Source organism: Triturus cristatus, chromosome 9 (genome assembly GCF_964204655.1).
Source record: "Triturus cristatus chromosome 9, aTriCri1.1, whole genome shotgun sequence".
NCBI lineage: Eukaryota > Metazoa > Chordata > Amphibia > Caudata > Salamandridae > Triturus > Triturus cristatus.
Genome location: NC_140592.1, coordinates 1291403075 through 1291426347, shown reverse-complemented (window position 1 = coordinate 1291426347; position 23273 = coordinate 1291403075). Strand labels below are relative to the sequence as shown.

Genomic DNA, 23273 nt, shown 5'->3' with positions numbered 1-23273 from the left:
GGCGCAGCTCTCCCAATGTCTTCTCATCAGTGTCAGTGGACCAACTCGAAACCGAAAGTGAAAGTGCGGGGTCCGGGGCAGGCCCAGCACCTCACCAACCCGAGTCCGGGACCAAGGCCGGAGAAGGCCGCAAACTTCAGATCGCCAAAAAACCCGTTCCCGGAGTCCAATTTCGATTCGGAAAACGAGTGGCACCTGAGCGCAAGATCATAAACAAAAGCCCGTCGAAAAAATCAGGATTATGACAGGATAGACGTGGGAGGTTGCGGAGGCCCTCGGGAGCCACAAGCCTACGCGGCCATCTTGGTTGCGCGCTAGGCTCCTCCCTCCAATCTGTAGCTTTTTTAGCTGATATGCCTGGGAAACCAATGTACAGGGCGTTGGCATTAGCTAACCTTGACAGGATGAGCACGCGGGTCACCATTTCCTTAGCCCTTTTCGGTAAAAGCGGCAAAAACTTCTTTAGGAGTTTCAGTGTGCCGAAGCACACACCCGCCAGTTTGTTAATCTGAGGCAGAAATCTCAAATCCTAACCGAACCTCTTGCATTGCAAATGCTTGTTTAGACATATAGTGGATATCAGTCATTACGTGTTGTCTAACTATATAGTGGCTGCACCGAACCTGGTCATGTTTAGTATCAAACATGTTGCAGTAATACCCCAACGCCGATTCCAGTGTTGGAATTATGATCCCATGTACAGGGGGCTCCTTAGGGACTGCCCTGTACTCCTGGTAACTTAGTTTTAGGGTCTGCAAGCCAGCTAGTGCTGCTGCAGACCACAGACATGATTCTGCCCTCCTGCTGCTGAGCCAAGCTGGAGCCGGGGAAGGTAGAACAATAGGTTTCCTGTCACAGGGAGGTGTGGCCACTTCCCAGACAGGACTTACAGCCTCATGCATCAAGCCAAAATCCAGTCGGTAAAATACCGAATCGCAAAAACCGCCCGTTACCGATTAAAAAATACCCACTTCAAATGCATGAACCAAAAACGTGAGCAAATAACGAATCGCTAAAATAAATCCGCCAAAATACCGAATCGCTAATAACCAAAATGCAAAATTACCGAATCGCTAAATACCGCTTTAGCAGTTACCGAAATCACCATTAGCTCCTGGAAAGTGCCATTAGCAAATAACGAATCGCACCCCAATGCAACAACAGTCGCTAATAACGAAAATCCCCAAAATCGCTATTTTGCATGAGCTAAATAAGGGGAATCAAAACCTGGAGGTAAAGTTAAAAAAAAAAAAAGCAAATGCAAAAAAACAATTTCAACATGTGCAAATGATTGAGGCAATCACAAGACCCTTAAATGTGGCCCAGGAGACCCTGTTGGCTCCCACAAAATGGCTGCCCTCTACGTGCTTGCAAGGAGGATGCGTATCAATGCAGAAGGACAGCGCAGGAGAAGGGTCCAGGAGCGAGTCTTCAGACTGCGCATAACCTTGCTGGGGCAGAATGAGGACGAGGTGTACGCGGAGTATCGCCTCAATCGTGCAATGATCATGCGCCTGATTGCAGACCTGGAACCATTACTGCAGCACCAGACACACCGGACCAATGCAATCCCTGCGCACGTTCAGGTCCTATGCAGCCTGCACCTACTGGCCTCAGGGAGTTTCCAGGGGGTAATTGCGGTTGCCGGAGGCGTATCGCAAAGCGCACTGTCACGCTTCTTCAAGAAATTCCTCGATGCCATGCTGACAATGCTACACACCCACATCAGCTTCCCCACAACCCCACAGCAGTTGGACCGCACCAAACAGGCATTCTACCAGGTGGCACAATTCCCACATGTGATTGGATGCATCGACTGCACGCATATCCCCATATGTCCACCCGCAGCAAATGAGTACATTTTCCGGAACCGCAAGTCATACCACTCAATCAACGTGCAGGTTGTGTGCGATGCCAATAACATCATAACGGACCTAGTGGCACAATTCCCAGGGAGCACACACGACTCCTACATCTTCCGCAACAGTGGAATGCACAGGCGACTAATCAACGGAGAATTTGGAGAGGGACTCCTGCTAGGTACGTAAAAATTACGCTTCCCCACACCAACACCACACATGTATGTACATCACCAATGCTAAGTCTATGCTTCTATCTTCTAGGTGACAGTGCTTACGCCCTGCGTGAATACATACTCACCCCATACATCAATCCAGCCACCCGACAGGAACATCGCTACAACGCTGCACACATCAGCACTAGGAATGTCATAGAGAGGACATTTGGGATTCTGAAGAGTCGCTTCAGAATCCTACATAAGACCTGAAACATGCTGCCGGATAATTGCTGTATGCGCAATGCTGCACAACATAGCGACCAGAAGGGGGATACCCATAGAGGTGGACAGGAATGAGGACCAACGGGACGACCAACCACCCGCCCAACAACGACAGGCACACGTCCCGAACACAGCAGAGGGCCATAGGAGGCGGACATACATAATGCAAAATCATTTTTGAAACATGTGAGAATGAAACATGACAATTTAGTTTGGGGTGCAACTGTTTAATGCACAGTAGCACTGAGGTTTGTGCAACAAAACTAGCAATGCAAATCATGCTCCAATTGCCAAAATAAAAATCAAATGTGCCTTAAACTCACGCCTGTGCATACTCAGTAAGTGGCTGTCCATGGTTGCCCCACCATGGTCCTGTATGCATGTTCAACTGTCTAGTGGCGCTTGCCACGTAACCCAAGCCTCCGCTCAGGTGTCTCCATTGCCTCACCACGGCCTGTCCCCGTGGATGCCCGCGAACTGCGGCGCCTGGTGCTGGCCTCTGCCAGTGACACGCTGCTGACACTGGAGGCAGCCTCACAAGCGTCATCCCCCCCCAAGCTGCAGCACTGCATGTGCTGCTCTGGAAGTGTTCCACAGCAGTGGTCAACTGCCCCAGTGCCTTTGCCACATCCCCGCAGAAGTGCCCAAGGTCGACCTGCAAGGACACAGTGCGGCGTGCCAACACTGCGGTACTGTTGCTGTGGCGCGTGTTAGCCTTAGTAGCGGCAGCGGAACGCAACAATTGCTATCGGTGCCTCCTCTTCTGGCACTCATGGCCCTCCCTCATGGCACTGGTGAGCTCCTGTACATCTTCCCTGAGGTGAGCATTGCCCTCTGCCACCACAGTGCTCATGTCCCTGACCGCCGTGCCCATGGCCGTTACTGCGGCAGTCATGGCTCGCATTTCACGAACAAGGTGCACGATGTTGGTGCTGATGGTTGCCATGTGGCGGCTCTGCACGCGCTGTACAGACAGCATCCTCTCCTCAATGCCAGGAGTGTGTTGGAGATCCAGGTTGCCTGATGAGACCGAACGTTGGCCAGACCTGCGCCGCTGTGTTAGCCTGGCGCGGACAGGTGGTGCATCAGGTGGTGTGATGGCGCGCTGACCGTGTCCCGTTTGTGTGGTGGGTGTTTCCATCACCGGCAAGGGTGCAACCTGGGACCTGCGCCGCGGCGCTTTGGTGGCTGTCGTGGCAGCAGCTGGTGTGGCTGGTGCTGGTGGTGCTGGTGTTGCTGGTGTTGCTGGTGCTGGTGTTGCTGGTGCTGGTGGTGCTGGTGGGGTGGCAGGTGTAGGTGATGTGAGGGCATTCTGCACTATCTCAAGGTCTGAATCAACCGGTGTTTCGGAGATTACCAGCTGCCCGCTGTCATCTGAATCCCCAGGTGATGCATCTGTGTGTGAAACAGTGCATGGTTAGTGGGATGGTTAGACCTACGTAGTGTTGTGCACATACATGTCCCTCCGTGATCCACTAAATATACTGTCTATACCCAGCTTCTACTGATCTGGTGAATGGTTATTGCATTTACCCCTTTACATGCACACTTGCCTGAGTAGACTACAACTCCCATGATGCACTAGTGTTAGGAGTCAAGCTGTGTGTTGCAAAGCTGCATGCACACTCAGATCCTGCTGGGGGCCTTGAATGGGATTTACGCTATGCTGGGTATGGGCACAGGCATGCATCTTACCTTGGGCACTTGTGGCTGCGCCGGACGTGTCCAACTGGGTCACTCCCACGACGGCTTCCCGCTCAATTGTTCCTTCCACCAGCTCCTCCAGGGCAGTGTTAGCCTGGACCGTGGAATGGCCGCCTCCCGTTCTGCTTGCGTCCCGGAGCCTCTCTGCTATCCTCTCCTTCGCACGCTTCCGCAGGTCGTACCACCTTTTTTTGAGGTCGTCGATGCTGCGGGGCGTCACACCTACTGCATTCACCCTCTCGCGGATGCGCAGCCATATGCGGCGCTTCTCCGCCTCAGGCACCTTGAGGGACAGCTTCCCGAAGAGGCGATCGTGCTTGCTGGAGACTCCCTCTATTAGGTGCTCCAGCTCCCTGTCGGAGAACTTGCGCTTCGTAGCCTCAGCGCTGGATGGGGCTTCCTTTCTCCATGGATGTAGTTCTTTTGCTGATGGAACAGTCTGTGTGGCTTCAGTCTGCACAGGCAGTCTGCAGTCAGTGCTCCTGTTTGCTCCTCTGTCGATGCAATGAGGGTGGGGCTGCTGTATTTCCTGGTTGGTGATGTCATCTGCACGTTCCCGGTGCGACGCGGTCATTTGCGATTTCGCTAATACCGAATTCGCTATTTGCTAATTCGGAATTACCGAACTCGCTAATAGCTATTCGGAGTTTGCATGCCCCGCTATTGTATAATCGGTAAAAATAGCGATTTTTACGGAATCGCTAATATTTACCGAATCTGTTGATGCATACCCAAAAGCGATTCCTTAATAACGATTCCTTATTTCTTGCTATTAAGGAATCGCTTTTGGTTAGCTTGATGCATATGCCCCTTAGTGTTTTAGGGCTGGGGTTGGCGCACTTGCCAGCGCCACCACACTGCTTTGAAAGCCACATTTGGTGCCCTCCTTGCATACTACAGTTTGAGCCAGTTCAGGAACCCTTGGTTTCCGCTCTGGCGCAAGACTGGACAAAGGACATGGGAGTATCCCCCGTCTGTCTAGCTCCACCTCTGGGAAGGACCCCCAAATTTTTCCAACCCTTTCCTTAGTTCTCCAGTATTGTATCTTTTATAGATTCACATGGTTGAATCGTCCCCGTCGTCATGGTGGGAGTCCCACGGTAACAGTAGAAATAGTAGTACTGAATACATTGCATAGACCTCCATAGAGAAAAAATTCAATTGAGCACTCTATCAACCTCATTTTATAACACCCACAGTTCAGCCAATCACAGCAGAGACCTCAGAGTAACCCTCTTCACAGAGCCACCACACCTCAAATTTCTTACAGCACGTCGTGTGATTGGGAGTCTCGTTGAGCTCTGCTCAGTGACAGTTGGCTTTTTCAACTTTTGACCTGCAGCTTTCAGCTCAAGGTATTTCTTTCTGTGACTTTCATAATGCCAGATAAAAAGTGTTGTTTAGGCCCTGTAAGTCTTGTGGCAAATCCAGACTTTTCTCAGAAGATCCCCACAAGCAATGTCTTTATTGCCTCTACCCTGACCATAATCCCAGGGAATGCAAATACTGCCTCACCTTCTCGGCCCAAACCCTCAAGTATAGGGAAGGAAGTCTGCTCCTTTGGCTCCAGAAGAAAAAGGCAGTTTCTGAATCTGACACTGAAGAAAAGCCCCACTCTTCCTCCAGGAAAAGGAAAGAAGGTAGCTCCTCTTCTATCCAAGGGGACTCCAAGAGGTCAAAATCACAGGAGCAGGAAAAGATATAAAGAGAAACGCCACAGAAAGCAGACTGAAGGAACTCTTAACAACATCTTCTGCTCCAGTTTCTGCTTCTTTAACACCAGTGAGAGATCTTTCTTCTCGTCCGTCGACGGCGGTCCCTGTTAGACCTGAGGTAATTCCAGGACAATGTTCACTACGTCAACAGCCGCTGCGTCAATGGGCCCGCAGTGAACCCTGACGACGGCGTCACCATCGACGAGACCATCTCCGATGACGAGACCTTCGTCGACGAGCCTGGATAATTCACCCACATGCCTCGTCGGTCATCCTAGACCAGATTCGGTAATCGTGCAGGCTGCTCAAAGAAGAGCTAAAAATCCGGCATCTCAATGTTCTGCACCTCCGGATAAAGAAGGACATCGGCTAGACAACATAGGGAAGAGGTTTGCCGCCCTGGCGGCTACCTCTATAAGAGCCTTTAACGCTATGACCATTCTGGGTAGATACGACCGACAGAGGTGGTCGGACATCTCCTCGCTTTTAGAACATACTCCTGAAGATAAGAAAAATGAAGCAAAGGATATCTTATCAGAAGGAGAAAGAGCTTCCACTGAGATGTTAGAGATTGCGACGGATATCTCTTCGACTTGACTCTTGACGGCAAATGGCAGGAGTAGCTGTGTTGAGGACTTCAGGGGTGGCTGAAGGCAACTACCTTCCGTCCTGATGTTCAGGCTAAGGTGCTAGATATGCCTTTTGACGGCGAATGCCTATTCTGAAATCATATAGACGAAGCTCTTCAGTCTATAAAGGACACAGACACGGCTAAATCCCTGGCAACGCTACAACAACATCATTTCCAGTCATTTCGGGGCAGAGTTCAAGGGCAGGATGCATCCAGACCGCAGTTCCAACAGCGGTTCCAACAGTACACTCGAACATCCTATCAGGCGTACAACCATCCTTACAGGTCCGGCACTGCATCGTCCAATTTGTGACCTGCCGGTCGTAAAAGACGGCAATCTGCCGGAAGGCAACAGGATTCTCACAAGAAGCAATAATTTTCTCCAGGCCCCCACCACTACAGTCCCACAACAATTCGGACCAACCTGCTCAAAATTCTTAAAAAATTTGACATCTATCTTGTCGGACAGATGGGTTTTGGATGTCTTACATCACGGTCATACCCTACAGTCTGTTCAGTATCCTCCAACTACCCCTCCTCCGAAGGTATTTCATCGTCATCTGCCAGATCTCAAGAGTCAAATAAAAAACTCTTCTCTCCAAACGCGCCATCGAAAAGGACCCTTACATCAGCGCAATCGAGGATTTTATTCCCACTTTTTCTTAAGCTTAAACAGGAAAATGGAGTCAGGTCTTGGACCTTCCGGTTACTGAACAAATTCATCAAAAACCAACTTTTCAAGATGTTGTCTCTGCAGAATATCTCTCGATCTTCTCAATGCTTATTTTCACATCCCCATTCACCCCAAGCATCAAAGATATCTCATGTTCGAAGTGGTGGAGTGCCATTATCAGTTCAGAGTGCTTCCCTTCGGTTTGAATTAGGCTCCCAGGGTCTTCACAAAATGCATGGCACCGATAGCTGCCTTTCTGAGACGCTCACGTCACCAGGTAGTCCCCTACCTGGACGATTGGTTAATAAAAGCTCCTTCGTTTCAGGCAGCCAGGAACTGTCTACCTGTAAACATTAGAATGTAAGTCAAATATACTAAATTGCAGCAAACAATTAACCTGTCTTTACTCACTACCATTACTCCATTCACATAATCTACTTCCCATCAATTTGGAAATCAAAAGACTGTCTTGACTTATTTTAATCCAGATTTCATAAAATCATGTAAACCTGAAGTTCAACTTATTATTTTTGTTTATATTGACCATATTAAGCTTTACGTTCTGTGTACAAGAAATAGCAACAAATCGCAATGAACACGCCAGTGTTTCAACTTTACATGGAGCGAGCAACCTCATGCACATGCTTCCAAGGATCCAGCGGTATGTGAGAGTCAAAAGTGCAGTCTCGTTGATGGGCTCCAGGATAGAACAACATAACATAAAATACGCTTTGGAACTGTAACAATGATGGAGGAAAAAAAGGGCGAGAGGATGTTGAGGAGGGTGGATGAGAGATGGTTGGGGCAAGATGAGGCAAAAGAAGGAAAGGATTGGTGGGCGGGAATGGAGGGGGGTTTGAGGGGGTAGGAGAGGGGGGAGATGGGCAGTGAGCATCATTAGGTCCAAGAACAGCAGTCCTTCTGTGTCCAGATATGTAAGATCGAAAAAGTCCTAATGGATGTGTCATGTAGTCCTTGGCACAGAGTTGTCAGGTCAAGTTTGGGATCTTTTAATGGGCACATCATTAACACCAAGAGTTGGGTCCCCTGTAAAATGCCACTAGTATCACGTATGAGCAGTGCCAAGGGCCTTTGAAGGACCCTCCAGAAATTCTCCAGACGGTCATTTAGTCTTGCAAGAAGGACACCGTTTTGTGCATTTCCTGAAGCCAGGAGTCGTATGATGGTCAATCATTCGTACGCCATAACCGGGGGATACACATCTGTGCAGCCATCTGGATTGTTGGCTGGTGATATTGGTGCATTGTATGGTGTCCTTAAGGAGGATCAGCTGGGGTGTGGTGGGTCCTCGAAGAGGGACTGTTTTCCTGATTGTTGCTGTCCTAGAAGTCAAGTTATGAGCCAGTGAGGGGCATTTCCACAGCAGGTGGACAATATCTCCCTCCCAGACCCGCAGGGCCAGCAAGTAGAAGAGGGGGGAATATAGAGGGCAGAGGACTTACTTGAGACAAGAGTGTTCTGTTTACCTTTCTGTGTTCTTGAAAGATTCTTCATTCTCTTGTTCTTTAAAATGCAGCAGGGTGAATAAAAGTGATAATGCATAATGTTAACCATTCCCCCGTTCGATAGTACTGTAACTAGCAATGGTTATTATTATCGGCCTCTGCATTATTCAACCTTACGAGGATGAGATGCTGATTCTTCTGTGGTACAAAATCCGTTCCGTGTGCATTGAGAACCGCACCTTGTGATCCTCAGAAGTGAATGAGGTGCTGGTTGGCTTTGGGAATGGCTGTCGTGAGATAATTGAGCCCTACATGCGGGAAGAGCAGCACCTCTGGGTTTTCGGCTGCCTGATCTGAGCACGCCTCTGGACATAAGGCTGCTTGGGCTGTGCGGCAACACTGGTTTTTCGGCTGTCTGGTCTGAGCGGCCCCTCTATGGACATCCGGCTGCCTGATCTGAGCGATATCCTTCGACTTCCGGCTGCCTGGTCTGAGCAGCACCTCTGGACTTCCGGCTGCCTTGCCTGAGCAGCACCTCCGGACTACTGGCTGCCTGGTCTGAGCTCCTGGTGTGCATTGGGCAGTTGTAGCACACTTTACCTACCTGTGTGCAGTAAACTTGTACTGTATTGTGAACCTTCTGAAGGTCCTCTATGGATTGTGTAAATCACGTCCTTTGTCATGCCAGCCATCCATTCCTTAGTTGTTTGTGTGCAGGACATGTCTTGTGTTGTGCGCCTTATGCAGGTCCTGTCTGGGTTGTGCTCCTGTCCTGCGCTTTATGCTGTTGTGCAGGACCATTTCTAAGTTTTGCACCTTGTGTATATCCTCCAAGCCTTAGTTGTTTGTGTCCTGTGCTCTGAGCTGCTGGTCCTGTCCTGTGTTGTGTGCCTTGTGCTGGTCCTCCATCCCCTAGTTGGTTTTGTGCAGGTTCTTTTCTATGTTGTGCACCTTCTGTAGGTGCACCATGCCATAGGTGTTTGTGTGCAGTTTACCCGCCCTATGTTGTGCACCTCGTGCAGGTCCTCTCTGCCCTAGCCTCCATGTCCTACATGGTTGTGTGTCTATCCTATGTTGTGTACCTTGTGCAGGTCCTCTGTGCCTAAACCTCCATGTCCTACATGGTTGTGTGTCTATCCTATGTTGTGTACCTTGTGCAGGTCCTCTCTGCTCTAGCATCCATGCCCTGACTAGTTGTCTGCAGTCAATCAATCACGGTTTGTAAAGCACGGCTTCTCGCCCATGAGGGTCTCAAGGTGCTGTGGGGAAGGGGGCTCAGCGGATCAGACTAAGTGCTGAGTTCATCCAAAGAGCTAGGTCTTGAGGTCCTTCCTAAATTGCATCAGCGAGGGTGATTTCCTGAGGTGGATGGGCAGGGTGTTCTATGTCTTGGAGGCAAGGTAGGAGAAGGACATTCCTCCGGTTCTGGTCTTGCAGATTCGTGGGACGGTAGCCAGGGAAAGCTGGGCGGAGCAGAGGTGTCTGTTGGGTATGTGGAATGTGAGGCTGTGATTCAGGTATGCGGGTCCGGCGTTGTGAAGGGCCTTGTATGCGTGGGTGAGGAGTTTGAAGGTTATTCTTATGTCGAATGGGAGCCAGTGGAGGTTGTTTAGGTGTTGAGTGATGTGGCTGCGATGGGGTATGTTGAGAATTAGTCTTGTTTCTGGGTTTTGGACATTCTGGAGTCTTCAGAGGAGTTTCTGGGTGACGCCGGCGTAGGGTGAGTCTGCTGCTGATGAAGGTATGGGTGACTGTCTTCCTGGATTCGGTATGGATCCATCTGAAGGTCTTTTAAAGCAGGCAGAGTGTATTGAAAAAGGCTAAGGAGACGGTGTTTATCTGGCGGTCCATTGTGGGTGAGGAGTCCAGTACGATGCCGAGGTTTCGTGCATGGTTCGTGGGGGTAGGGTCACCAGGATACGTTCCAAGCAGAGGGGTAGGCTCCCAGGATGAATGAGAACTTCTGTCTTGTCTGAGTTGTGCTTCAGGCAGCTCTCCTTCATCCAGGCGGTAACAGCTTTCATTCCTTTGTGGAAGTTGTTCCTGGCGACAGTGGGTTCTTTGGTGAGGGAGAGGATCATCTGAGAGTCGTCGGCTTATGAAACGATGTTGAGCCCATGGTTCCTGACGATGGCTGCAAGGGGGGCCATGTAGACGTTGAAGAGAGTACTCAGTCAGTTTCGAGAGGTACATTGGGAGTTTAACCTGTGGTGTTCTGCCAGTGCAGAAGGAGCGGATCCCATTGAGAGCCTTGTCTCGGATACCAGCATTCTTGAGTCTTGTGTCTAGGGTGCGGTCGGGGACGGTGTTAAAGGCCGCCAAGAGGTCCAGTAGGAGGAGGGCCGTGGTTTTGTGTTGGTCGTGGAGGGAGCGGATGTCGTCAATGGCGGCGAGGAGGGTGGTCTCGGTGCTGTGATTGCTTCAGATTCTGGATTGGGAGATGTCCAGGACGTGGTTGGATTTGATAAAGTCGGCGAGCTGGCTATTGATGGCTTTTTCGATTACTTTGGCTGGGAAGGGGAGCAGGGAGATGGACCTGAAGTTCTTGAGGTCCGTCGGGTCCGCATAGGATTTCTTCAGGAGGGGGTTGATCTAGGTGTGTTTTCAGTCGTTGGGGAAGGTGGCGGTCTTGAGGGAGCTGTTAATGGTCTGGCATTGCTCGGGTGCGATGGCGGAGGTGGCTCTGTGGAAGATGTGGTGCAGGCAGGGTTCCGAAGGAGTGGATGCTTTTCATGGTCTTTAAGGTGTCGTCCGTGGTGAGTGGGGACCAGCTGTGTAGAGTCGGTCGGGGTGGTCAGAGTCGGTTGTGGTGGTTGCTGGCGTGGTGGGGTGGTCCTGGGTATCAAAGTTGTTGTAGATAGGCTTGATCTTGTGGTAGTAGGTGCTGAGTATGTTGAGGAGGTCTTGAGAGGGTGGGACGTCTGTGTCCTTGCTGTTGTGTTTGGCAAACTCCTTGATGATGCTGAAGAGATCTTTGCTATTGTGTACGTTGTTGGTGATTCTGTCTTGGAGGACCTTCTTCCCTGTGGTATTGATGAGATGGTGGTGTGCGGTGGTGGCTGCTTTAAAGGCGGCGTGGGCTTCTAGGGTTTTGTTGTTCCTCCATGTTGGACCTGGCCTCGTGGCGTGGTCCCGAACCCTCCTACCCGACCCGACGAGGGCAGCCCCCACCCTTCAGGGGCCCTCCGGATTGTACCTTGCTACCTGCACCAGCCTACGCGACACGGCTCGCCCCGGCCCCAGCGAAGCCCCGACATCGAGGCACCAAGATCCGGCCAGGGGGCACCAAGTGGCCACTCCACCGATTCCGGAGGAGGGGAGTTTCGATGGGACCCCCAACCGGTCCCCAACGCCTGCTTTCGATCGCCCTCCGGTCTTCCTGGGCGCTGGCGCCTCTCCCGCTGGGTGTCTGGCCTCTCCCATCCCGGCCCCTCCGCCCCCCAGGCGCAAGGGTCCGGACATCAAAGGGGTCCAGACCTATATCTGGGGCAGCCTCAAACCAGGATGGCAGTTGTATCCTGGAGTCAAGAGCCCTGCTGATCGGATCGCGGCTGACCCTACGGAGAAAGACTCATTACTGGGAACTTGGACCTCTGAGCCCTGCTGACTGCGTCGCGGCTCCCCCCTTTGCTGAGAAGAAGACCCTCCCGGAACATCGGAGCCCTGCTGACCTCGTCGCGGCTCGACCTCGCAGAAGTAGACCATCGGAGCCCTGCTGATCTCGTCGCGGCTCGACCTCGCAGAAGTAAACCATCGGAGCCCTGCTGACCTCGTAACGGCTCGACCTCACCGCAGCAATCCCCCGAACCGTGCGTATGACGTCCCGGCTCCCGGAACCCCCCCCCCCGGCTCGAGGATTGAGAGCTAGGCGCAGGGTGTCCAGTACCAGGCTAAGACTGAGACTGTCCCGCTACCCCATCCCAAACCAGACTTTGAGACTGTCTTGGATCCCTCGATCCACCTGTAAATATTGCCACAGAAACCTGCCTTGATAACCGATAAAATCCTATAAGAATAAATACCCTGGCTGTGTCCCTTTGTGGTGGTGGGGTTGCTTGGCTGATACGATCATAGGAGAAGGACCTCGCCCAGGAGGCTTCTCAGCGGCGCTCGGCTACTCGCCTACGGAACGGTGGTCCTCGGGGTGGTCAGTCCGACACCATCGGGCTCCCTGAGGGCGCCCTTCTAACATTGGTGGCCAGCGGTGCGATCCGAGCCCGACGCAGATCGTACAGCGAGTAACTCACCCACTACCTACCTAGACACAGGGTAACCATGAACGACCAGCAGACCACCCCAACCACGGAATTCCGACAAGAACGGTTGGAGGAATATACACATAAGGAACTAAAACAGTTTTGTAAAGACAAAGGCATCGCAACCACTGGATTAAACACAAAAGAGGACCTGCAAAAAGCCCTAAAGGCCTGGGTAGAGTCCGAAGCGGCCTCCCCCCAAACCGAAGAAAACCCGGTGCCAAACGTACACCGGCAACCAACCGCAGCCCCGGCAGAGGGGAGGACAACCAGCATAGAGACCGGCCTCTCCCCGGAAGAGATACGAGAACGGGAGAGGGTCAGGACCCACGAGTTAGAGCCCGCCCGACTCCGCCTGGACGGCGAACTCCTACTAGCCGAAAAGAAATTGGCCCTAGAGCAACTGCGGCTGCAGGAAGAGATAGAGGAGAAAAAGCGACACCGAGAACTGGAAGAGAGGAGGCTAACCCTCGAGCATGAGCGGGGCCTTAAAGAACTTGAAATCAAGTCCAGAAATGGAGAGACCGGCACCCCCGGAAACCGAGACACCCCCACACCGGTCGAGGCGAAAGTACATATCCCCAAGGATGTCGTCAAAGAATACTACAAGAACGACGACATCCAACAATGGTTCAAGGCCTACGAAGTAGCCATGACCGCCCATCGGGTACCCCGGAAAGATTGGGGTGCCGGCCTATGGGGACGGTTCCTCAGCGAAGGCAGAGACACCCTGCTACAGCTTCCAGACGCAGTGATGACCTCCTGTGACCATATGAAGGAGGCCCTGCTCACCCGCTATGGGCTCACCCCCGAGATGTACCGCCAACGCTTCCGGGACTGCAAGAAGCTCCCCGGTACCACCTGGGTGGAATACGTAGACTTTTTTTAGCAGAGCCCTGGAAGGTTGGATCAAGGGCAGCAAGGTCGCCTCCTACGAACAACTGTTCGACCTCATTGTATGGGAGCACCTCTCCAACAACTGCTTCATCGAGCTGAGACAGCACCTCCTCGACAGCAAGCTGACCGAGCCGCGGAAGCTCGCCGCGAGGCCGATCGATGGGTGAACACCCGGGTCCCTAGGAACTCGATGGGGGAGTACCAGCGGAACCCCACGGGCCCCCCCGCCAGCGGGGCAGAGGAGGGGGATCGAACAGAAACAGAGACTTTCCAGCGGGGCCACCCCGGAGTCCTCCCCGGGGACCGCCCTCAAACCGCACGTCCCCGTCCCTCGCCCGAAGAGGGGCCCGACCAGGGCCTCGACCGACAGTGACGTGCTACAACTGCCAACAACCAGGGCACTATGCCAGCGACCCTACCTGCCCCGTGAACCGACGGGCGGGGACCACCGGGCCACCCCCCCGCCAGCTGGCGGCCGCTGCCCTGGGGGAAGGGGGAGAAGAGGAAGAGAACTACGACGCGGGACCAACCGAGTGGGAACCCGCCGCCATGACATTAGTCTGCCTGGGTCGCCGGGAGATGGTACCCCGGGCTCCCATCCCGAGCAACACCCAGAAGTACCAACAGTGGGTCACCATTAATGGACGCCGGGCTGAAGCCCTCCGAGACACCAGAGCCAGCGTGACAGCCGTCCGCTGCCACTTGGTGACCCCCGAATAGATCTTGCCTAATGTACTGTGCCCCGTCCGGTCGGCAGACAACACTAAGAGCTTGTGCCAGATGGCCCGGATCCCCTTCGAGTGGGGGGGAGTGTCGGGCATGCTGAAGGTCACCGTCCGCGACGACACCCCCGTGGACTGCCTCCTCGGGAACGATCTGGAAAGTTCCCCCTGGGCCCACGTTGAGCGCCGAGAGCATCTGGGGATGCTGGGACTGCCCGAATAGGTCTGCGCGACCACCCAGTCCACGACCGCCCGGGCCATCCAACCGAGCGTCGAGGCCCCCCCCGAAGAGCCGGAATGGCCCGAACCACCAGCCCCCTCCGTCGAAGATGAAGCCGACACCAAGGCCGGGCCGCCAGAACTCGCCCCGTACGAGGTCGCCGCACTCGGCGACCTCCCCAAACTCGCCCAATGGCACCAAGAAGGTGGCCCCACAAGGGAGCAGGTCCGCCAAGAACAAAAGACCTGCCCCTCCCTCGAAGGGACCCGACAGCAAGCAGCCGCCCAGGCCGCCGGAGACCAGGCGGGGACCCACTGGGTCTATTGGGACAATGACCTCCTCTACAGCGAGCAGAAGACCGCAGAATTGGGGGCCAGCCGCGTGCTGGTGGTCCCCCTCAGATTCCGGGACTTCCTCCTCAATCTGGCGCATGATGTGCCCCTCGCCGGGCACCTGGGACAGGACAAAACATACAGCCGCCTGCTGACCCACTTCTACTGGCCCCGCATGCGGAAAGACGTGGACAATCATTTCCGGACCTGCCCGACCTGCCAAGCCAGCGGGAAGAGCGGGGGAAGGGTCAAAGCCCCTCTCCAGCCCTTTCCAATAGTCAACACCCCGTTCGAGCGAGTGGGGATCGACATCGTGGGGCCCCTGGACCCCTGAACCTCCCAGGGGCATCGCTTCATCCTCGTCCTGGTCGACCGTGCCACCCGATACCCCGAGGCCATCCCTCTCCGAACAGTGACGGCCCCTGCGGTGGGCCGGGCCTTGATGGGAATCTTCTCCCAAGTAGGCTTCCCCCGGGAGGTGGTGAGCGACCGAGGCACCAACTTTATCTCGAAGTATATGCGGTCCCTGTGGCAACAGTGCGGGGTCATCTACAAATTCACCACCCCATACAACCCCCAGGGTAACGGTCTAGTCGAACGATTTAACCGGACATTGAAAGGGATGATCAAAGGCCTGGAGGAGCCCCTGAGACGCAAGTGGGACGTCCTGCTGCCCTGCCCCCTGTTTGCCTATCGGGAGGTCCCGCAAAAGTCCCTGAGGTTCAGCCCCTTCGAACTCCTGTACGGACACCCTGTCCGAGGCCCTCTCAGCCTGGTCAAGGAAGGCTGGGAGACCACCATCCAAGATGCTCCCCCCGACGTCTATCGGTACCTCCTGACCCTGCGAAACCAAACCCGGAAATTCAGGGAGCTGGCCGAAGCCAACCTCGAGGCCAGCCAGGAGGAGATGAAATGCTGGTATGACCAGAACGCCTCCTCCATCGAGTTCGAGCCCGGCCAGCGGGTCTGGGTCATGTCGCCCGTTGACCCCTGTGCCCTCCAAGACAAGTGGACCGGGCCCTTCAAGGTGGTCAAGAAGAAGAGCCCCGTCACCTACCTGGTCGACCTGGAATCCCCCAGGAACCCCCTCCGGGTCCTCCATGCCAACAGGCTCAAACCCCACTTTGCCCGAACAGAACTTAGCCTGTTGATGGCTACGGACGATGGGGCCGAGGACGACTCCGAGCCCTTACCCGACCTCCTGAAAACCTCCGAAAAGGACGGCTCCGTGGAGGGAGTCATCCTCTCCGCCACCCTGACTCCCGATCAGCGCCGAGAGTGTCAAGGACTGCTGCATCGCTTCGCTGCTCTCTTCTCCCTCACTCCCGGAGTCACCCGATGGTGCGTCCACGACGTCGACACCGGGGACAGCCCCCCAGTGCGACACCGAGCCTACCGGGTCCCCGAGCGAGTGCGGGCCTGCATCCATGCCGAGGTCGCCAATATGTTGGCCCTGGGGGTCATCGAACCCTCCGACAGTCCCTGGGCCAGCCCTGTGGTCCTGGTGCCGAAAGCTGCTGCCCCCGGCACCACCCCGGAGCTCCGGTTTTGCGTGGACTATCGGGGATTGAATGCCGTCACCAAAACCGATGCCCATCCCATTCCTTGGGCAGATGAACTGATCGACCGCCTAGGAGCAGCCCGTTACCTTAGCACCTTCGACCTCACCGCCGGATACTGGCAGATCGGGCTCACCCCCGGCGCCCAAGAGCGCTCCGCTTTCTCCACCCCCGATGACCATTACCACTTCTGAGTGATGCCCTTCGGCATGAAAAATGCCCCGGCGACCTTCCAGAGGCTGGTAAATAAGGTACTGGCCGGCCTAGAAGCGTTCAGCGCCGCCTACCTGGACGATAGTGCGGTGTTCAGCAGCCACTGGGCCAAGCACCTGAGGCACCTCGGGGAGGTCCTGACCGCCCTCCAAAGGGCCGGACTTACCGTAAAAGCCAGCAAGTGTCAGATAGGCCAAGGATCAGTAACCTATCTGGGACATCAAGTGGGGAGCGGCCATGTGGCTCCCCTCCAGCCAAAGATCGACGCTATCGTAGCCTGGGAGCCCCCAACCACCCAAACTGCTGTAAGGGCCTTCCTGGGACTCACGGGCTATTACAGGCGGTTTATTCAGAACTATGGAAGCATTGTGGGCCCCCTCACGGAGCTCACATCAAGGAAACAGCCCAAGAAGGTGCACTGGACGCCCCGCTGTCAGGCGGCCTTCGAGACCCTCAAGACAGCGATGTGTACCGCTCCCGTGCTACAAGCCCCCGACTACAGCAAGGAGTTTGTGGTGCAGACGGATGCCTCGGAGTACGGAATCGGGGCTGTCTTGTCCCAAGTGAATTCTGAGGGGATTGACCAGCCGGTGGCCTTCATCAGCCGGCGCCTGCTGCCCCGGGAGCAGAGATGGCGCACCATCGAACGAGAGGCCTTCGCCGTGGTGTGGGCCCTTAAGAAGCTCCGGCCCTACCTCTTTGGCACCCACTTTCGGGTCCAAACCGACCACCGACCCTTGCGGTGGTTGATGCAGATGAGAGGCGAGAACCCGAAGTTGTTGCGATGGTCCATCTCTCTGCAGGGGATGGACTTCACTGTAGATCATCGGCCCAGCAACAACCACGCCAACGCCGACGGCCTGTCCCGCTTCTTCCGCCTCTGCGAGGAGACTCCCCAAGACGATGGGTGACTCTCCCTGCCTTCAGCTGGGGGGGACGCCTGTTGGACCCGGCCTCGTGGCGTGGTCCCGAACCCTCCTACCCGACCCGACGAGGGCAGCCCCCACCCTTCGGGGGCCCTCCGGATTGTACCTTGCTACCTGCACCAGCCTACGCGACACGGCTCGCCCCAGCCTCGGCCCCAGCGAAACCCCGACATCGAGGCACCAAGATCCGGCCAGGGGGCACCAAGTGGCCACTCCCCCGACATGGAGGAGTGGAGTATCGATGGGACCCCCAACCGGTCCCCAACGCCTGGTTTCGATCGCCCTCCGGCCTTCCTGGGCGCTGGCGCCTCTCCCGCTGGGTGTCTGGCCTCTCCCATCCCGGCCCCTCCGCCCCCCAGGCGCAAGGGTCCGGACATCAAAGGGGTCCAGACCTATATCTGGGGCAGCCTCAAACCAGGACGGCAGTTGTATCCTGGAGTCAAGAGCCCTGCTGATCGGATCGCGGCTGACCCTACGGAGAAAGACTCATTACTGGGAACTTGGACCTCTGAGCCCTGCTGACTGCGTCGCGGCTCCCCCTTTGCTGAGAAGAAGACCCTCCCGGAACATCGGAGCCCTGCTGACCTCGTCGCGGTTCGACCTTGCAGAAGTAGACCATCGGAGCCCTGCTGACCTCGTCGCAGCTCGACCTCGCAGAAGTAAACCATCGGAGCCCTGCTGACCTCGTCGCGGCTCGACCTCACCGCAGCAACCCCCCGAACCGTGTGGACGACGTCCCGGCTCCCGGAACCCCCCCCCCCGGCTCGAGGATTGAGAGCTAGGCGCAGGGTGTCCAGTACCAGGCTAAGACTGAGACTGTCCCGCTACCCCATCCCAAACCAGACTTTGAGACTCTCTTGGATCCCTCGATCCACCTGTAAATATTGCCACAGAAACCTGCCTTGATAACCGATAAAATCCTATAAGAATAAATACCCTGGCTGTGTCCCTTTGTGGTGGTGGGGTTGCTTGGCTGATACGATCATAGGAGAAGGACCTCGCCCAGGAGGCTTCTCAGCGGCGCTCGGCTACTCGCCTACGGAACGGTGGTCCTCGGGGTGGTCAGTCCGACACCATCGGGCTCCCTGAGGGCGCCCTTCTAACACTCCATGTCTTCTCGAGTCGTCTACAGGTGCGTCTGGACACTTGAAGCGCGGGGATGAACCATCTTGCTTTCTAGATGTGTTGTTTGCCAGTGGCTTTTCTGAGGGAGGGTAAGGGTTTCAGCGCAGTGTGCGATCCATTGGTGGAGGTTGTGTGCTGTGGTGTTGACTGAGGATGTCAGTGGTGATGTGTCGTTGAAGGTAGTGAGTTGATCTTCTGTGACTCTGTTCCAGCTTTTGCGGGGTAAACGGTGGGCGTGCAGGTGTGCGGTGGGTTTGTTTGAAGAGAAGTGGATGCAGTGGTGATCAGTCCAGAGGAGTCTGATGGTGTGGCTGCAGGAGATGCTGTTTCCTGTGGCGAAGACAGGGTCGAGTGTGTGTCATGCTGTGTGCGTGGGAGAGGTGACTTAGGGCCAGATGTAGGTAAATGTGAAATACTGATTTCTTAATACCGAATTTTACTGATTTGGTATTAAGAAATCAGTATTTCCTATGTAGGTAAAGATTCGGTAAAAAATACCGAATCCTTAATATTCCTTATTACCGAATCGGTAATTGAGATTCGGTAATGAGGAATTCCTACCCATTCATTCCTATGAGCTTGGAGGCCCATAGGAATGAATGTGAAAACATTCAATATTAGCGATTCGGTATAACCGAATCAGTAATACTGGGAGGTATTTCAAGGGTGCCAAGGTGTCCAAATTACACCCTGTTGCACCCCTGAAATGTGCATGTGTGCACATGTGGCGCACAATCATGCCCTAAGGGCATGGATGTGTGCCACATGGCTCTCTTAAAAAAGCAAAAAAGTGCTTTTTTAAAGGAAATCGGTAATTAACACCAACTTGAAGTTGGTGGTAATTACCGATTCCTTAAGGCCCAAAAGCACTCTTTAATGTGCTTCCTACATTGCATTTAAGGAATCGGTATTACCGATTCCTTAAATGCAAGAGCAATAAGGAATCGGTATTTACCGATTCCTTTTTTACCGATTCCTTACCTACATTAGGAATGGCTAAATACCGGTCGGTAACGCTGAAATTTACCGAATTTCGGAGTTACCGACCGGCATTTAGCCACCTACATCTGGCCCTAGCTGTTTAAGTCCTAAGTTTGCAATGTTCTCAAGGAGGAAGGAGGTGTTGGGATTCTTTTGGTTTTCCAGGTGGAAGTTGAGGTCTCCAAGTAGGACATAGTCGGTGGATGCGTAGGCTTGGGGAGGGATGAGGTCAACAATGGCGTTGGTGAAAGAGGTACGGGGACCGGGTGTCTGTAGACGAGGGTGCTGCAGAGGGTAGTTTTCGGGTTGGTTGAGATCTCGAAGTGGAGGTGTTCCATGTTGGTGAGTGGGTGATTAGGCGGAGGGAGCGTTTGTGGGTGATGGCGATGCCACCTCCTGGCTGGATGGGACAGTCCTTGTGGATGATCTTGTAGCCATCAGGGATGGCGGTGGCTATGTCTGGCGCTGAGCTGGAGTTTGTCCAGGTTTCTATCAGGAAGGCGATGTCGGGGCAAAGCGGTGTCGCGGAGGTCCCAGATCGCTATGGTGTGTTCGTTGAGGGATTGTACTTTGAGGAGGGTGCACTTGAGCGGCTTGGGTGCTGTGAGGGTCGGAAGGTTGGTTGAGGGAGCCAGGGTACAGAGGTGGGTGAAGGTGAGGCCGCAGTGAAGGCAAGGTAGTGGGCCGTGGGTGTTGGTCGGCGTAGAGAGCTGGCAGTTTTTGTTGCGTCCGGAATTAAGATAGTGGAAGATGCTGGTGTCGCAGCGGTGGTAGACCAGGGTCCCGGCACTGGGCGCCGTCAGGTCACGGATGGGGGCAGATGAGCTTGCCTTTGACCCGCCTATAGCGCCAGCGCACGGGCCGTGTGGTGGCCGCCATTAAGTAGTGTGAGGGTGAGAGCTTGGAGGTGGGAAGTAGGGAGGAGGAATAACGGTGTGCTGGAAGGACGAGGGTCCGCAGGGGGTCGGCAGTGGTGGGAAAAATGGGAAAACACTGAAGGGCAAAAAAGAGGAAATAAGAGAAAAGAGGCAATAGGAACAAAACTGAGAAAAAGGCAAGAAGAGAATAAAGGCACAAAGAGTAGGAGGAAAGAAAAAGAGAGAGCAAAGAAAAGACAGAAGCAGTAGAGGGACATAGGGCAGAGGAGCAGAATGCTCTTCCACTGGACCACCAGGTAAAAGGCCCAGTCAGGAGCCTGTGGGTGGTTGAGGGCCCCGAACACCTGACCCAGAAGGGTCAGAGTGCACTCAGGAGGCAGCTACTTAGGGGTGGAGCTGCGCGGGGAGTGCAGGTACACTGACCAGGTCAGTGGGCTTGCAGGATCGCTTCTGTGTTGTGCTTCTTATGAAGGTCCTCCATGCCCTAGCTGGTTGTGTGCAGTGTATCTGTCCTATGTCGTGCACCTTGTGCATTTCCTCCCTACCATAGCCTCCATGCCCTAGCTGGTTGTGTGTCTATCCTATGTTGTGTAGCTTGTGCAGGTCCTCTCTGCCCTAGCCACCATGCCTTAGCTGGTACTGTGCAGGTTATTTCCTATGCTGTGTACCTTGTGCAGGTCCTCTCTGCCCTAGCCGCCATGCCCTAGCTGGTACTGTGCAGGTTCTTTCCTATGCTGTGCACCTTGTGCATGTACTCTCTGTCCTAGCTGCCATGCCCTAGCTGGTAGTGTCTTGTGTACGTTGTGCACCTTGTGCATGTCCTCTCTGCCCTAGCCGCCATGCCCTAGCTGGTAGTGTCTTTCCTGCATTGTGTACCTGGTGCCTGTCCTCCCTGCCATAGCCGCCATGCCCTAGCTGGTTGTGTGTCTATTCTATGTTGTGTACCTTGTGCTGGTCCTCTCTGCCCTACCCACCATGCCCTAGCTGGTACTGTGCAGGTTCTTTTTTTCTATGCTGTGTACCTTGTGCATGTCCTCTCTGCCCTAGCCGCCATGCCCCAGCTGGTAGTGTCTTTTCTACGTTTTGCACCTTGTGCATGTCCTCTCTGCCCTAGCCGCCATGCCCTAGCTGGTAGTGTCTTTTCTACGTTTTGCACCTTGTGCATGTCCTCTCTGCCCTAGCCGCCATGCCCTAGCTGGTAGTGTCTTTCCTGCATTGTGTACCTTGTGCCTGTCCTCCCTGCCATAGCTGCCATACCCTAGCTGGTAGTGTCTTTCCTGCGTTGTGTACCTTGTGCATGTCCTCCCTGCCAGAGCCGCCATGCTCTAGCTGGTTGTGTGTCCTCTCTACCCTAGCCATCATGCCCTAGCTGGTTGTGTGCAGTGTGTCTGTCTTATGTTGTGTACCTTGTGCATGTCCTCCCTGCCATAGCCGCCATGCCCAAGCTGCAGGTGTCTTTCCTGCATTGTGTACCTTGTGCCTTTCCTCCCTCCCATAGCCGCCGTGCCCTAGCTGGTTGTGTGTCTATCCTATGTTATGTACCTTGTGCAGATCCTCTCTGCCCTAGCCACCATGCCCTAGCTGGTACTGTTTAGGTTCTTTCTTATGCTTTGCACCTTGTGCATGCCCTCTCTGACCTAGCCGCCATGCCCAAGGTGGTTGTGTTTCTTTCCTATGTTGTGTACCTTGTGCATGTCCTACCTGCCCTAGCCGCCATGCCCTTGTTGGTTGTGTGTCTATCCTATGTTGTGTACCTTGGGTATGTCCTCTCTTCCCTAGCCGCCATGCTCTAGCTGGTTGTGTGTCTTTCCTATGTTGTGCACCTTGTGAAGGTCCTCCATGCGCCAGCTGGTTGTGTGCAGGTTGTTTACTATGTTGTGCACCTTGTGAAGGTCTTCTCCGCCCTAGCCTCCATGTCCTAGGTGGTTCTGTGCAGTTTGTCTGCCCTATGTTGTGCACCCTATGCAGGTGCGCCATGCCCTAGCTTATTAGGCGTGGTTTCTTTCCTGTGTTACACATCACCTGCTGCCGCCCCCCCCCCCCCGCATTAGCTGGCTGTGTACAGTGTCTCTGTACTGTGTTTAAACTATGCTTGGTGAGTGTTTCAGGGCTGAGGTGATGAGGGCAGGAGCTTCCATTGCTACCAGGGACAGCAGAGAACATAGGCTTTAGGTTTCCTTACCTTTTCAGTTAAAGAGTGTTTCACTGGGGCAGAATCAAAGTATGTGTTAAATGAGGCTGAATTAATATGTGGCCCTTGTTTGTGCAGGGCTCTGGATCTAGTCCTCAGCTTCTAACTGGGCCTTAGTGAACATCTGGCTGACTATTTCCAGGAGAAGATCTCCAACATCCCAGCCAGCCTCCCCTCCCCTCCCCAGGACGGAGAGTGGAGAGGATGGATACCAGTCACCAAACTAAGCAATCCTCCAACTTAACATGGTCTCTGAATAGTTTTGACCCAACTCCCTTGGAAGACTCTCTCCACGCTATTGGGAGTCTCAAATCAGGCTCTCCGTCTGATCCATGCCCCACTAATCTTTTGTCCATGGGAGCGAAGGCCATTAACCCTCCTGCTAACCAGTTCATGAACACCTCACTCGCCTCAGCCACTGTCCCCAAGTCATGGACACGGGCTCAAATCCTATCACTGCAAACAATATTTCAGGCGACGGTCAG

General features: G+C 54.2%; 1 protein-coding gene across 5 annotated transcripts in view; it reads left to right on the top strand.

Moving 5' to 3' along the window:
- The window catches only part of FSIP1 (fibrous sheath interacting protein 1), a 941373-nt gene that overhangs the window by 421579 nt on the left and 496521 nt on the right, over positions 1-23273 (top strand). The window lies entirely within an intron of this gene.